The following is a 16,135-nucleotide window of genomic DNA, read 5'->3' on the forward strand; positions in this document are numbered from 1 at the left end:
TAACTTAAGCATAATTTGTCATTGGCTTGCTTCTAAGATGTTCAGATTTAGGCTATTTATGATAGAACTAATACACAGCTGAATGCCCCTGAATACGCAAGAATAACCACATACTGAAGATACACTACGTGCTGCTCAACTTCAGACATTCCTCCCTCCCTTTCTCACCACCTTTGTAACATTTCTACAAGTCTAGTCTTCCTTCTCTTTCCCGTGGTATTCATTTTACTTCTTCTTGCCACAATCCTTGCCCTACTTTCTAAGCCCCATCTTTCATGATTCCTCCACAGACTCACTCTTTGTGAAGCGTCTCAAAACCACCTTTTCATCCATCTATGAAATTAGAACATCAGAAAACAACCTGTCCCCACTGGTTTTACAACACTTTCTCTGTCAAAGAGATGACTCAAAGACAGATAGAGAAAACTAATATGAAGAAACAAATCCAAAATAATGAAGAATTCAAAAAATCAGGAGGTTCATTAGCTCTACTTTTAAAGCATCTAAAAATAATACCCCCCCCCCCAAATGTACATTAAAACAAAGGATCAGAAAACAGCCAACCTAAATTGGTTTAGCTTCCCCGATCATATGGGAACTGATAAAATACAGCAGCTGAGAAGCTGAGCACTCCTAGATATATCCTCCACAAGTATGCAGAAGTATAATATCCAAACAGAAATGTCTTCAGAATAATCACTATACTGAAGTAACACTGCCGTGAACAGGACGTGCATCTTTACTCCAGAGTTAGATTAAGCACCACTCATTTTACCAATCTGTGAATAAAAGGATATTGTGAACATGAAGGGAGGTACCTGATTCTAGCCCTGCAAAACTGCCCCTGTGAAACTGATTTTTAATAAATATATTAACATAACTAGTAAAGTAATAGATAAATAGAATGATATTTCTTTTTTCAGCTAAGGAAAGCTCTGGTAATCTTCACTTTTTTTTTAAGTCAAATATCACTTCATCACAACTGATGCAGGGTAAAATTCTAGATTATTTAGAAGAATCACAGTAACATTTGGTTCTGGAAAAACCCTTTACACTAAATAGAACCTTTCCTATCCACAATAACACAAAGGAGCCAAGGAATAAATAAAAACATTTCTCTGCACAGCACTTTCTAAGATAGATTCCTTCTCTGTCCAAAAGCTATTTATGAAACTGTGCCTGTACTCGTAGAAAGACAGCTAACTTCACTACTTCTATTTCCTCAGTGTAGAAGTGTGGAATAAACAGACAAGAATTCTTGATGATACTGCTTTCTGGAGTAATGTCATATAAGTTTTTTGTATGTCAAAAGACCGTAGTTATATTTTAAGATGAAATCTAGCTTCTTCTAGGAATGTTTAATATTACAGTAAGCTTGAAACTTGAAATGAAACCTATAGTAATTTTCACACTACAAAAAATAAATACTATGCTATACTTAGTTATAGTATTTACTGATACAGTTTCCTCAGATCACCTTTTCTTTCCCATTCCAATTGCCATGCTTAAAAATACATTGACAGCAAAAAAAGCTAATGAATATAAATCACTTTTGCAGCTGTAAATGAAATCCTTATTGCATGACAGGTGTTTTTGAAATGACAAAAGAAGATCAAGGTCAGGAAAAAAGTTAACACTTATTCATACAGGTAGAAAGTGAAAAGATAAGTGAAAAAAATTAGATGGTGTTTTGAAACAGATAAAAATAAGAGCTTAAATGTCTATTACTAATACTTCCTGTTGGCAGCCATGCTTTTAAGATTAGTACCTTTTCAGTAATTAATCACTTTTGGGGTGTGGCACAGCTCTTTAATCACATTACTCTATGTTTCCTCTAAACAACAATTGACCAGATTTATCTTCGAAGAATTCCATTGACTTCTGGCAAACTATACGAGATATGAACTATTGCTTTGATTATTGTACCTATGACATTAAGACTATACTGTTCTGCTCTTGAAGAAATTGCATCCACAGTCTTTCTCAGTTTCCTTTATGTAAAAATACAAACACATACAGCTGTAAACTATATTAATCATATTGGTAACTTTTAAAGTTACACATCGGTTACTATAAGCTATATTTGGAAAAGATGACAAGAAGAATCAGACTAAAACAGAAATAAGACAGAGTCTCAAAATTCTGCAGTTCAGTTTTCAGCTCAGCTTCAGACATCCTGAAGAATTATACACAGTGCATAGATTCTCAAATAGCTATACTGAAAATTCATTTAAAATTTTCAGTAGCTGCTCCCATTTTAACAGCTACAGTGTGCAAAATCTTAGCACACAAGGGCATAGTTTCTAAAATACACTCCAAAAACCTAGGGAGTTTCTTTGTACTCTGGGGGAATAAACTATGCAATTACAGGACCCAACCTGGTGAAATAAATTTTTTATAGAAAAGTAACTCCCTGATGTAAGTTTTTCCCCAATATCTTTTGTTCCATGTTCACATGATCAGGTCTATCTGCACAGGAAAATTTCAGACTTTTTTCTTTGAGGGGAGAAACGTAGCTCCTACATTATTTAGCAGTCTACCCTATAATCCTCTCAAAAGATTGCTCTAGCTTCACAAAACACTAGCAAACACTACAAACATCAGCAATGAACACACGCTATTGTTGGTTTAAACTGAAAAGCTCTTCTGTGCATGTGTCTAATAATTTAGCACCTTGCACTATCAATGCTTTGAGTCTTACTATTAGCAGCGCTGCAATTAAATTGTATTGGGCTGAGAAGCAGGTAACTAAAATTTCAAATTGCATGCAATTTATTGTATGCTGTATGTACTCTGGACAAAAATCTGCCTCTGTCAACAGAGTAAAACCAGCAGAGCTGTGAAAATGGTGACACAATTCAAACACCCATCTGTGTGACATTATTACTCCTGCTGCATCCCTGAAGTAAGATAAAAAAACTTCACTAAAGGCTCTATTCCACCACCAGGGACAACAGGGATTAGAACTGACCATTGAAGAAAAAAAAAAAAGAAATAAGGTGTCTAGCTTTACCTAAACTTGTCTCAGCTTCTGTTGACAACATGCTGAAGGCCACCAGCCTCTTTGGCAGAATTTCCAGAGGAGACTTAAGAAAATGTTCAACATTATGGGCTGCTTCTTTATTGCCTGCTCTTCTCTAAAGTGGCACTGAATAAATATCAACCAAGGAAGCTTTTCTTCTTATCTTAGTGTTTGAAAACTTCAGTACTGAAAAGCATTTTTCAGAATCATTGGGATCACACACCAGCTCCTGATATTCCCCTATTTGTTTCAGGTGCCTGTGTAACAACTTGTTACTTAATAAAGATTTGCCTTAAAACTTAGCCTGTCTTAAGTGTAACATTTTTAAATCTCGTGAAGTAAAGGGATTCTTTTTTAACTATAAATTTGGAAAAAAAATCTGAAAGAAATTAGAAAAAGTCAGAACACTTCTGTATTAGAAGGTGTCTTTTCTTAGCTGATCCATTATTTCAGACAACTTCTTCGCTAATAACTGAGGTCTCCCTTTCAGTATTACTTAGCATTGGGAGCTTCTTTAGTCCATTTCTCATATTAAGGACAGAAGCTCTTCCATCTGATTCATATTTCTTTTTTTTCCCCACAGTTTTCTTCCTTGCTCCATTTTACAAAGAGAAAACAAAGACACCTTAACCAAATACAGCGATTGCAACCTGTGTTTCTTTCCCCTCAATCTATTTTGCTGTTCAGTCTCTCCCAAATACCTTTTGAGAAAATAAAATGTACTAAGTGCTTGGGTTTGCTGCTCCTAAGTGTGAATGATACATTGCATGCTTGGTGGAATAACATGACTTCCCATGTTTTAAGAAAATCCACAATAACTAGTTGACCAGAAAGACATCCTACACAACTTCAATAAGAAATACAGCTTTACTGTGCTCGACCCTCTCATACCAGACACTGCATCAGAAGAAACTACTCCCAATTGGAAACTTAGGAAAGGCTGATTAAATTAAATAAAGGATATAGATAATCCATTTATCAACAGAAGCCCTATATATATATAGCTATATAAATAAGCATACTTCAGCATATATATGAAAAAAGAGATCAGATCAGACCAGTCTTGACGTAAGTCTACAAGTCCTTATTAGGTATTCCTTTGGTGACAAATTTGATGTATTTATAAATCCATTTCCAGGCCATAAGGCCTTATGCTGTGCCAGGATGCTGATACCAGCTTTTTGGGATATTTCCAGGCTATAAATTATACTATTAAATGCTGCAGCATTGTTGATTTTTTTTTTTTTTTAATTTCTAAAACTATCTTACCACTTCCCAACACATTGTTAACCAAGCATTGTGTGTGTCACTAATATACCAGTATATAAACAACAGCAGAATTAGTTCCACTCCTTTTGGGAGTTTAGAGACTATTGCCCCTAAATGTTTCTACTTTTCCTTCCAAAAGTATTGCTAAAGTACTGCTAAAATTGCTGACTTTCTCACAGAGAGGGTGGGAGGGAAACTTCACAGATGGCTCTTTCATAAAAGGACAATTCACTTGAAGCAAACTTTTCTCAGGATGAGGCTGAAAAATGTAATTTCTTTAAAAATACAATTTGAACCTCTAGAATAGTATTTTTAAAATTCACAAGTGTTTTTTTCTAGTTATTTTTAAAAAAAGAATAAAGTAGAAAATAACATTTTAAAAGCAGACTATACAGCTCATAAAATTCTTGACAATTCAAAATTGAGTCCTGACAAAAGTTTGCAAAATTTGGGAGTATTGTGCACATACTTAAAAAATTACAAAATCATTTTCTGTGTTAACTGCTGGGAACTGCAAATACTTAGATCCATGACAAAACTGCATCTTAAAGAGATGAGATATTGAGTGCCCACGTTTTGTTAACAGAGGAGGTAGAATTTATGAAATTTAACACAGAGACATCACATAAAGAATATAAACCAACAGTATCCTAGATGTTACTATGATCATAAATGAGACCATTCATGGGAAAAGTTGTCACCAGTAAAAAAAAAAAAAAAGAGGAAATTACCAGGCTGAAACTGCTCATTGCTCACACTTATGATGATAGTCTTCCACTACTTCTCCAGACTGTTTATCTTCATATCAACCTGATTAAAAAACAAACAAACAAAAAACCCCATATGTATGAACCCAAACTCAAATAAAATAAAACAATTATATTCAAATCTCTAATGAAATAAATCAAGTAATAGGGTCAGAAATCGTTCAGTAGATCAATATGATGAGTCAGGTTTTTTTCTCTTTCTACAGTTATTAATTATCTTATTTCAAAATCATGCAACTTACTCTTTCACTCCACATTGTGAGATTGAGTACACAGCATTTCTTAGATTGACTTTAAGCACTTATAAAGAAGAAAAACGTTAAGGTTACATGATATATCTCCACAGTTTCCGTCTATTTATGAATTTTAGTAAATTACAACAGAAACTTTAGACTCTTGTAGTCATAGATTGCAGGAAGTATCCCCTGACATGCATCATGCAGCGATATGGTTTGATTCCATTGATATGGAATGCACTATAACATTAATGCATTGGTTACGGAAAAAAAAAAAAAAAAGAAAAACATGGCTTATTTTTATTATTACTTAAAAGGAAACAGACAATATTGGGGAGCTGAAATTCACCACATAGTGGTTCTTCATTAAAAATCCTCTTCCTTCTCATTATATAATCACTTGTAGTATCATTCTTGAAGTTAAAAGTAAGAAGAGTAAATGGATGCTCTAGATATTTCAGGAAATTAAAATTACCTTCCGTGGTTTCTGCCTAGGTCAGGAATTGTTCTACATAGGTCAGAAAAGAATGACTTATTTTAAAGATATTTCTTTTAAAATAAAATTACTGTTTCAGATTCTCCACATGAAACAACCTCTACCAATTTTGTTTTGAGACACACCAGGATGTACAAAATTGGAATAGGTGTCCAAAAAGTAACACCAAACCGACAAGTCATTTAAGAAAATCTCAGCTGATAGTTTTTTTTTTTTTTTCCTGGAATAATCTGCGATTGGTTTATAATATTAACTGGACAGACTTAGATAAACTACAATTACTTTCATTTTTGTATGCTATAAAAGTCAGGGAGAAAGCTTAATTTGTTTTGCAGAAGTCTTTTTGCACAATCTCAGGAAACCTGTAACAAACTGAGATCTACACATGGGGTAAAGCGAATAAATATAGGATAAGTAATGATACGTTTTTATCCACGTGCATTCTTACCTGTGCATTTATAAATCACAGACTTGCTGAAAAAAAGAGAGAGGCTTGACTTGGGTATCACAAATTCTGCACCTAATATTTAATCTAGCTCTCAACTTTCTGTCCTTAAGCTCTCAGTCAAGTCAACTGTTTATATGAGAGGACTCTCTGCTTCTTACATTCATTTGCCTTACAGCCTTTAAAGCCATTCAGTTGTGACTGACATTGAGAACTGGACCAATGATATTAGGCTTTTTTAATTTTTCTGTGAAGAATCATAGATACAGAGAATAACTCATTGGAAATTACCTGAGGGGATGTCTTGACCAACTTCTCACTTCATGTGCAGGGTCAGAACTGAATTCAGACTGAGTAGTTGTTCAGCTAAGTATTTCAAAACATGTTTCCATGATAACTCTCAATTTACTTTTTAAATTAAACATATCATTTTTAGTAATTCCACATAGCTTGTTCAATTTAGGCAATAAGGGCAATGTAACCCCAATTTATTTGGTCTGAATTACTTCCCAGGAATTAATTGTCTTATATGCTTTTCTCTTACCTTACTGCTATCTCTAATTTAATGCAATTTCAAACATGAAGGAGTAAAAAGGCAACACTCATAATCTTGCAATTCAGTACGTGAAATGTTTTTGATATTGATCCATTTTTAGATATTAGTGCTTCTATATCTAAATGCAGTGACTCAGTTAAAATTTGCCTCAGTCCAAATTTATGTGGCAGAAAAGCATCTTCTGCAAACTATTTTTAAAGCCAGCAAAATAGGCACTTCATCCTTATTATAATGAATGGTATTTGCAAGGTCAATGAACAATCTGATGTTTTCTAAAAGTAGTTATTTTGAATAACATCTACTTAGAAGATATGGAGGCTAAGAGAGTGATTTCTGTGTTGTTTCATGACTAGTTTTGGAGAACGTTCTATTACTATTATAAATAAGGAACACTAGACAATTTCCACACTCTTCAATGAACTGTATTTTCAGAATGCACTGTTTTACATAATGTTTCTGCTAAAGTATGTGTGAAGTGCACTGCTAAGTGGTACTTTAACATTAACCTGCATTATATACACAGAGAATATTTTTGAGGAAGGCCATAAGAACATACACTTGACACATGAAACATTTTGTAGAATGCTTGACAAAAGCCAAGGAGCATAGGCTAAATCCAGCTAATAATGAAGATGAACAGGTGGTCAAGGTGACCCCAAAAGGCAAATACTGACAACCTACACACCTGAAAAGAAGGGAAAAAATATATCCTCTAGACTTTAAATACTTCACAGGAAACTTAGAAACAGGTGTAATTCAAGATAGATTTATACTCTATTTCATGCATGTGACAGGGTAGCATTACTACCTCGCACTGGAGACAACAACCATCATCTTGGATCTATTCTAGTCCTCAGCCAAGGAGTAGGATGGGGTCATATTGATTTTTCTCTTGAAATATCCCAGAAAATTTATTGGCAAACTTACAACTACTAATTTAATTTTTTATGACCTTAATTCTGTGCAAATTACGATAAGGCTCCTTCAAAGGCTTCACTTTTAACCCAGACACATCTGAGATGAGAGCAGCACTTGCCCAGGAAGAAAGGTTAAATGAGAACATATGCAAGAATGCTTCCGGTCTGAATTATCACCGAGAGAGTGGTAACAGACTTCTGCTTTTACTTTAAGGCAATATAACTCATCTATTTGAGACAACATGAAAGAAAAGAACAGAGCAAGAAAAATATCAATTTCTGCTATGCCACTCGGTACTGAGAACCACCTGGAACTTTGACAGTGTGGGGGTGTTGGTCGACAGCCGACTGAACATGAGCCAGCAGTGTGCCCAGGTGGCCAAGAAGGCCAACGGCGTCTTGGCTTGTATCAGAAACGGTGTGACCAGCAGGTCCAGGGAGGTTATTCTCCCTCTGTACTCGTCACTGGTGAGACCGCATTTTGAGTACTGTGTTCGGTTCTGGGCCCCTCACCACAAGAAGGATGTTGAGGCTCTGGAGCGTGTCCAGAGGAGAGCAACGAAGCTGGTGAGGGGCTGGAGAACAAGTCTTACAGGGAGCGGCTGAGAGAGCTGGGGTTGTTTAGCCTGGAGAAGAGGAGGCTGAGGGGAGACCTTATTGCTCTCTACAGCTACCTGAAAGGAGGTTGTGGAGAGGAGGGAGCTGGCCTCTTCTCCCAAGCGACAGGGGACAGGACAAGGGGGAATGGCCTCAAGCTCCACCAGGGGAGGTTCAGGATGGACATCAGGAAAAAATTTTTCATGGAAAGGGTCACTGGGCACTGGAACAGGCTGCCCAGGGAGGTGGTTGAGTCACCTTCCCTGGAGGTGTTTAAAGGACGGGTGGATGAGGTACTGAGGGACATGGTTTAGGGATTGATAGGAATGGTTGGACTCGATGATCCAGTGGTTCCTTTCCAACCTAGTGATTCCATGATTTTATGATTCAAGTTCATACTTAATTCTTCAACTTTTTTGAGTCCTGAAATTCACCTGGAATGTTTAGCTAAGAAAAATATCGTATTTATCTATTAATTAAAATAATTATATTTGAAAACTGAACTGAAAAAATTAATTTCACAATCCCAGAGATAGAAGAAAACAGAATACAAACTGGATGCATTTAAACTTTCATACTTATTCTTAAGTACTTAGGACTGAGGCAGAAAACATCTTTGATATTTCTTCAAAAATACTTATCTTAAAAGATTCAACAACTGAACCTCTGGACTATGCATACTGGGCTACTTGTAACAAAAGATTTAAACTTGGTATGCTGAACATAAATGTCTACTTAGCATCCTATATTCTTTCATACTGAAAAATCAGAGACAAGAAGAATAAAGCTTAGTTCTGCCTTTATTCCACATTCCATAGGTCTTCCTATGTTCCCTGATCTTGAGCCAGTATCTAAGCAAAAAGAGCTATTCACAAAGTATAGAACACTTAAAAAAATATGATATGTCCTGGAAGCATGGCAGTGGAAGAATACACAATAAATAGTTGTTCAGTTTCTACAACCTGTATGTTATGCTTTCAGTGTATACTTGACATTAAAAGGAAAACAGAAACTCCACCTACCCTCCCTAGACACATCTATCCCGACGATTGCCAGGATTTTCATAAGACATATTTTTCCCGAACTCAGATGCTCTATAATTTTCTCTAAATGTTTTACTACTTAAAATGCAATGTAAAGTGAAGCCTCAGAAATGTGGCAAATCGCAGTAGAAACAACAGAAAAAATGAAATTAAACAAGTAAAGTGGAAACATTGATTGCTAATAATCAGTGCTAATGTGTAAGAGATCTTCGCTTTGGGGAATGTCTGACTTGGAAACCATGACTGCTTACACAGAAGGACAGATATATCTCCAAATACATTCTTCTTGACCATTACAACGCTGTTTCACATAGCTTACGCCATTGGAATAATCAAACTAGACTGTGAAAGACCACCTTCCTTTTCTGTATAGTTTATGACTACACAAATGATAGATCTGTTACTCTAGTGACAAGCGCAATTTCTTTGCTATTCCATTGCTGGCTTATTACTGTGGTATGTAGTGCAGCAGGTTCTTATTTCAGTAACTTTATAACTCTGTGAATATCTCTTCTATATTATTTGTTTTAATCTATTTTTCTACAATCTCATTCACAAATGTTGGAATTTAAGACATTTTCTCTAAATCAAATCCCTCTAAATAAAAGCTTCAGTATAGAAACCTCTTCCAGCTCTTTCAGTTTAAACACCCATCCAAAGACACAAAGTATGCTGCATCATATTTTCCTAGTGGACTAACAGATATCCTAAAAGGAAGAATTTCCCGCAGTCCTCACATCTAGCTCTCATCATGTTACATGGTCTTTCTAAATATTAATTTAGATGTCTCCAGACAAATAGGACTAACAGAAATACTGTTCTACATCTATGCTTTTATGATACTAGATATCTAATTTCCAGCATACATGTGTCTCAGGCCAATAATAATTGTTCTTGAATACACTTACTACTAGTCTTGCAAAAAGCAAAAAGCCCCAAATATTTTTCTAATATGTGACTGGAATTTAGCAAAGTGAGAGAAGTGCCACAATATGATCAGAAAGTAATGAAATAAAAGCAAAAAAAAAAAAAAAAAAAGAACTCAGGGCCTAAAAAGGCAGCAGACTCAAGAGATGTAGTATAGACTGTAATTACTTTAAAAGAGCTGTAATCAATCATTCATTTCATAAATGTGTGTAGTAGTATATCTCACATTTCATTCATGGGATGGAATACATTTTTTTGTATCTTAAGTGAATGAGAGCATATACTGGCACTACAAGAACTTTTTTATTCGTTTTTATTTTGGAGAAAAACACACAGTACCACAGATCCTCAATAGCAAATAATATTTCAGATTTTTCCACAAAAAAGTAAAGATATGACTGGTTAGGAACTAAGATAATTGCTTATGAGTAAGGATCAAATACAGACACCATATTCTTCTGACAATACTTATGACTATTAAAAGTGCATATATTAAACAGACTGGTGAGATTCAGCTCAGATTTTTAAACTGTCAGTCCTGGAATCTAGGAGCATTTACCAAGAAGTTGCTCACTTTATACATGAATCCTCATTGTTCCTTAGCAGTACTGGAAGCAGCCTACTGCTGAGCAGAATATCTGATTTGAGCAAATAAAGGAAATCTCAGGGTGAAAATCAAATTTTTTATAAGTAATTTAGATGCCTTCCCTGTTAAGAAATCGGAAATATTGTACCACTGAGTAATGTGACAAAATGACTGAGGACATGATAAACATTTGAATCAGAAGCCAAAATTTGAAATTTGAGGATTTGATTTTATTTTTTATGCTGTCATACAAGTATGACCTACAACAACTTAAACTGTTGAGAGGCAATCTGTTATCTTACTCACTAAACAGCACATATTAATTTCAAAGAGACTATTTATGGACAAACACACTTTGTCAGGGTAATCAAAAAATGTTGAGGCTTGATTTTAATTGCGTGCCACAGAGAAAATGAGATGCTACCTGCAGAAACAGCCGCTGTCACCAGTAGCTCAACTGTTAAGCTATTAACCAGCTAACAGACCTGGATGCATCTGCAACCAGATGTCCCAAGTGTTAACAACAGCTGAAAATAAATGTCTTAATTGATTTGTCAAAATCCATGCATTAAATGGAGCACTCCTTCACCTAACAGAAAAGATCACATTGATTACATTAAAAATAAATGGCACACTTTCTAAAAGGACACTGCGCACATGTATACACCTCAGCTGAAAGGTCAAGATATTTCTTTAGTCACAAGTGAAAAGTGGAAAGAAGTTACGACTTGAATAAGACCCAATAAAGAACGTAAGGGCAGTAAGCTTGAAAACTGAGTATTTTATGAAAATGACCACATTTAGGCACCTCGAGAATTTTTACTAGGAGAATTAGAATGCTTGCAGGTGTTGGATATCATAAACCATGACTTGTTTGAGTGCAAGTAAATAATCTAATCTATTGTTTGAAAACAGTCAAATAAGCAAGACTTCCTAGAAGCCATAAATCAGATTTTTGCTCATTAACAGCAACCGTATTTTTATTATTTTTCAGTTCAGAAATACAGTGTCTCCTTACCTGTGATTTCCTATGCTAAAAAACCAGTTGTTATTTGATATGACAATAATCTCATACAGAAACAAGAAATCTTGCTAAGAAAATTTTCCACTGGATAGTGTTTGAATTTATTGATAGTGTTTGAAAGAGACACACGCTAATGGATCTTCAGACAGCTGGATACATTTAATAAAAAATTGTTTTCTTTGGATTAAGATTGTTTCTCCTTGAAGACTTTATCACTCTAATAGATTACATCAATATAACATAATGATTCTTCTTGAATCTCACGTCTGCAGAGCAACAGACTATTTGTTGATAAGGTGTTTTTTTTTTTTTTGTGTGAGCTACAGGTATTTTGAAGAGTGTTTGGATAAAACCAAACGAGTTCTAATTTAAAAAAAAAAAAAACAAACGAAGAACCTGAAAAATTGCAGCAGGCAGGTGCTGGTGTGGCAGCCAGATAGATAAAGCATGAATCCGTGCAATTAAAGTCTTGAATTAAGTAAAAGTTCTACGAAAATATGCCACACTATGGAGCTTGCATGCACAACGACAATGGTATTAACCTCAGCTGTAAACTTTTACTGTTGTTGACAGTGGGTTTGGGAAACTAGATGAAGAAAAAGTAATAAAACTAGAACTCTTCTTAGTAATGCGAAAATTGCAACTAACTATGTTAAATCTGCCCTTTCTATTTTGTTCAGTGTTAGAGAAAAAAAATGCACTTGTGTTTTACATATGTTCTGTCTTAGAAAATGATTTCATAAAATGTTAAAACAGGCTTATCTCAGACCTTTCAAAATTTCAGACCCTTCCTTTCTTGCCCATGATGGGGTTACCTCCCACCTATGCTCCTAATTTACTTAACAAGTGCATTATTTTTATCCTAACAGGCAGCATCTTTATTTAGGAATATGCTAAGTTAAAGTGCAAATGCTGCAAAATTTTCTTTGAGTTTCTGATAAGGCAAAGTGCAGGGTGCTCACTGCAGGCAGTCATGAGCAGGTACTATTTTGTCCCTGGTGAAAGGTAAATAGGCCAGATTCAGAAATTTCTACTCATTCACAGCTCATACTGCCAAACAGTTAACTACACAAAATAAGATTACTGCACATTTACAGTTTGTATCTTTGATGTTTGCTTCTCTGATATTTCCCACAACAACAACACTGAAAGATACCAGAGCTTTTTTGCAATAACCTTTCCTCAGGGGTGTTTTAGACTTCAACCAGTTTAAGCTGTGCAACAACGATTTTCTGAGCAGACTCCTTAGGTTATATTAGCTGCTGCACACATGGTTGCAGTTGTGCCTACATTTCACATACAGAGAAAAACGAAAAATTGATCACATTTAACTATAAAACCTAAAGATTATTTCAAATAGAACTGTCGTCCCAGATTCCTGTTTTTCTTATTATAATAGTTACAGTCTTGAGACTACTACATCAACTAAAAATTGCCTTTCGAGCATGGATTATTTTAGCCCTTTCACTACTGCTATGAATTGTGCTCAATTCTATCTCAATGTCCAAACATGTAGTTGTATTAATCAGTTCCATTCTTGACTCTAACATCTTGTAGAGTCCTATCATTCTAGTCAAACTCAAAACCCAACCTTCATCTACTTGAAGGGTGCAGGATTACGCTATCTTATCCTTCTGTATCACCCTTATCTTTTTAAATGTCAGATTTAATCTTCAGGACTATATAAAAGACACTAGCCTGAACAAATAATTTTCTCTTCTTTCCACTGAAGACTTTCACCCTTTTTCCAATGTTGGGTTTATCTCATCTTATCAACTAAACAATAGCTTATCCGGAAGGAAGAGTAGAATTATATCCTGGAGATAAATATCAAAGTACGGTTACATTTAAACTGTTAGTGACTAATGACTAGGCAATGTCGATTTTGAAATTTTTGGCCTTCCACTATCAAGATGTAAACAGAAATTAAACTGGTTAGTAAAAAATTATCTTAATAACTTTTGAGAGTAAGAGGTCCTATTAATGACAAAATACCTTTAATGCAAACATCAAAAGGGAGAAATTCACTGCCAAATACAGGCCTTTACATACTGTTTCTTGAATGAAAAGAAAATTAATTCTCCAGGCAATTTCAACCCCTCATTTCTACGCAGGGTTTATTGTGCTTGTTTCCAGCCTATTGGCAACTTGCTGAAGGCATAACAATATAGTTCTTCAACAATAAATAAAACCTCCTACCAGTTCTCAAGTAAGGGAAGCAATTTCTGGGACCATCCCAGTTCTTCTGGGCTAGTGTTTCCAACCACCTCTACCTCCATGACAGAGGAGCACTCCGGTCATCAGCCATGACTACAGCTCATCAGCTCTGTGACACTGTACACAAAACTAGTCTAGGATGTGTTTTGTATACATAGTGATACCATTTAATAATATGTAGAACAAATTACTCGCATTAATTGTATTGCTAATGAATTAATTCAGGACCCCTTTTGTTTGTAAATTTTAAATCTGGTCAGGTTTAACAGTATACTGATCAATATACAATGTAGCTGACATTTTATTAGTATCAGATACTCCCAGGAATGTAATCTCTGTTTTCCCAACATATATAAAACCAAGAACACACAGGCAGAATCAGTTGCAATTCATACACTGTTCAAGACCAAATTTTGCACAACACAGAGGTATCACATGTAGAAGCACAATTTCCCTTTTCTGGGAAATCCCGTCATGCTTCCCATAACACAAACGATAAATCTTTGACTATTACATATAAACCTGTTCTTATGGTACCTCCGTAAAGCACACAGGATTTTCTTTGTTTTCCTTCATACTTCTTTTTATTTACAGAGTGAAAACATAATTACACTTTTCGCATTTTAAAGTATTGAAAATTTGTGTTCCCAAACTGATATATTAATTATTTTTAACATAATCTTCTTAAAAAAAAAACCTTAACGCATAAAACTTCATTGTCACTAGAACTTATTAGAAGTAATTCACAAATATTAACAAAATTTTTAATCTTCTATATTTTCCTTACTCAGGATTTTTGTCCAGGTACATTAATCAGTAACCTAGTGATTATTCCTTTGTTACCTAGAAGCACTTCTTTGTTTTCAATGCTATAATAGTCTTACTAGCAACACACAGGCTACTTCACCGTTTTACAACTCCTGCTTCAACTTGCTATGCATTAAATACTTTTACAATCAGGCTATATTCTTTATGTAAGTCTTTCTTATATTGTTACTTTTGCGAGCTTTCATCTCCAGCTCAGTTGCATTCTGTTCTTCATTTGCCTAAATCTCCTCTAATAATTAAAGCTACAAATATTTCTATATGTTACATTTCTGCTATATTTATATTATATCTTAAATGTAATAACTTATATGTAATTATTAATGTTTGTATTTGCATTATTTTTGTTGCCAATATTTTTATACACTAAGCGCTGATAATAATTAAGAAATGTTAAACCCCCAAGAAAATGTACACGAGACAGGAAGAATCCATGAGAGAAACAGGAATGATGAAAGGTTAAGAAAACGTGATCTACACAAAAAAGGCTGTGATAAGTAATATAATAAGTAATATAATAATATAAGTAATATAATAAGTAATATAATATAATAAGTAATATAATAATATAAGTAATATAATAAGTAATAAGTTGCTGGATGCAACTTGCAGCAACAAACACTTTGGACAGTTAAGTAAAGATTATATTTGGTATGATCTTGGATAAATTTAGCAATTTGGACACAAATCTGTCAGAAATTTACCTTAGGACCTTGGATACTATCCCTTTCGTATTTCTTAGTAATAAAAATCTACCTGAGAAATTAAATATAGCTTCAGTAACAATCAAACCTGTAAGACTAAAACTGAAGTTCATGATTATATTATGTCTGAATGTGCATAAAGCAAGCCTTATACATAGACAGAGATTTGAAGTTCTGTCATGCCAACAAAAAAATTAAATTTATTTTCAACAAATGTGATTGCATAAACACATACATTAGATAGACCTAGAAAAATTCAGCAATGGCCTTGCAAATAAAATATGGAAATATTAGAAAGAAAATGTGGGAAAACAAATGTGTGCCAACCCCATATTTCTTTAAGTTAGAAAGTATATTCATGACAAAATTTTGTTGGTATGATTGAATTAATGACTCATGCTCTTGTTTTTACTTTCAAGGCACTTCAGGCTTCCTCAGTTTAGAGACCTAGATAACTAAAGCACTTGAATTTCTGAGACACTGATTTGTGGTCTGAGTTCAGCA

The 16,135-nt window shown here is 34.6% G+C and overlaps 1 protein-coding gene across 3 annotated transcripts in view; it reads right to left on the bottom strand.

Annotated features, from left to right (window-relative positions):
* Window positions 1-16,135, bottom strand: part of LINGO2 (leucine rich repeat and Ig domain containing 2) — a 512,589-nt gene that overhangs the window by 235,379 nt on the left and 261,075 nt on the right. For 2 of the 3 annotated variants that reach the window (XM_054054393.1, XM_054054394.1), the window contains exon 3: window positions 5,023-5,101. The exons of the other annotated variant lie outside the window; for it this stretch is intronic. The gene's annotated coding sequence lies outside the window, so the exon portion shown is untranslated. The remainder of the gene's footprint in view (window positions 1-5,022; window positions 5,102-16,135) is intronic. 3 annotated transcript variants of the gene reach the window in all.

The sequence above is a fragment of the Cuculus canorus genome, chromosome Z (genome assembly GCF_017976375.1).
Source record: "Cuculus canorus isolate bCucCan1 chromosome Z, bCucCan1.pri, whole genome shotgun sequence".
NCBI classification, from domain to species: Eukaryota; Metazoa; Chordata; class Aves; order Cuculiformes; family Cuculidae; genus Cuculus; species Cuculus canorus.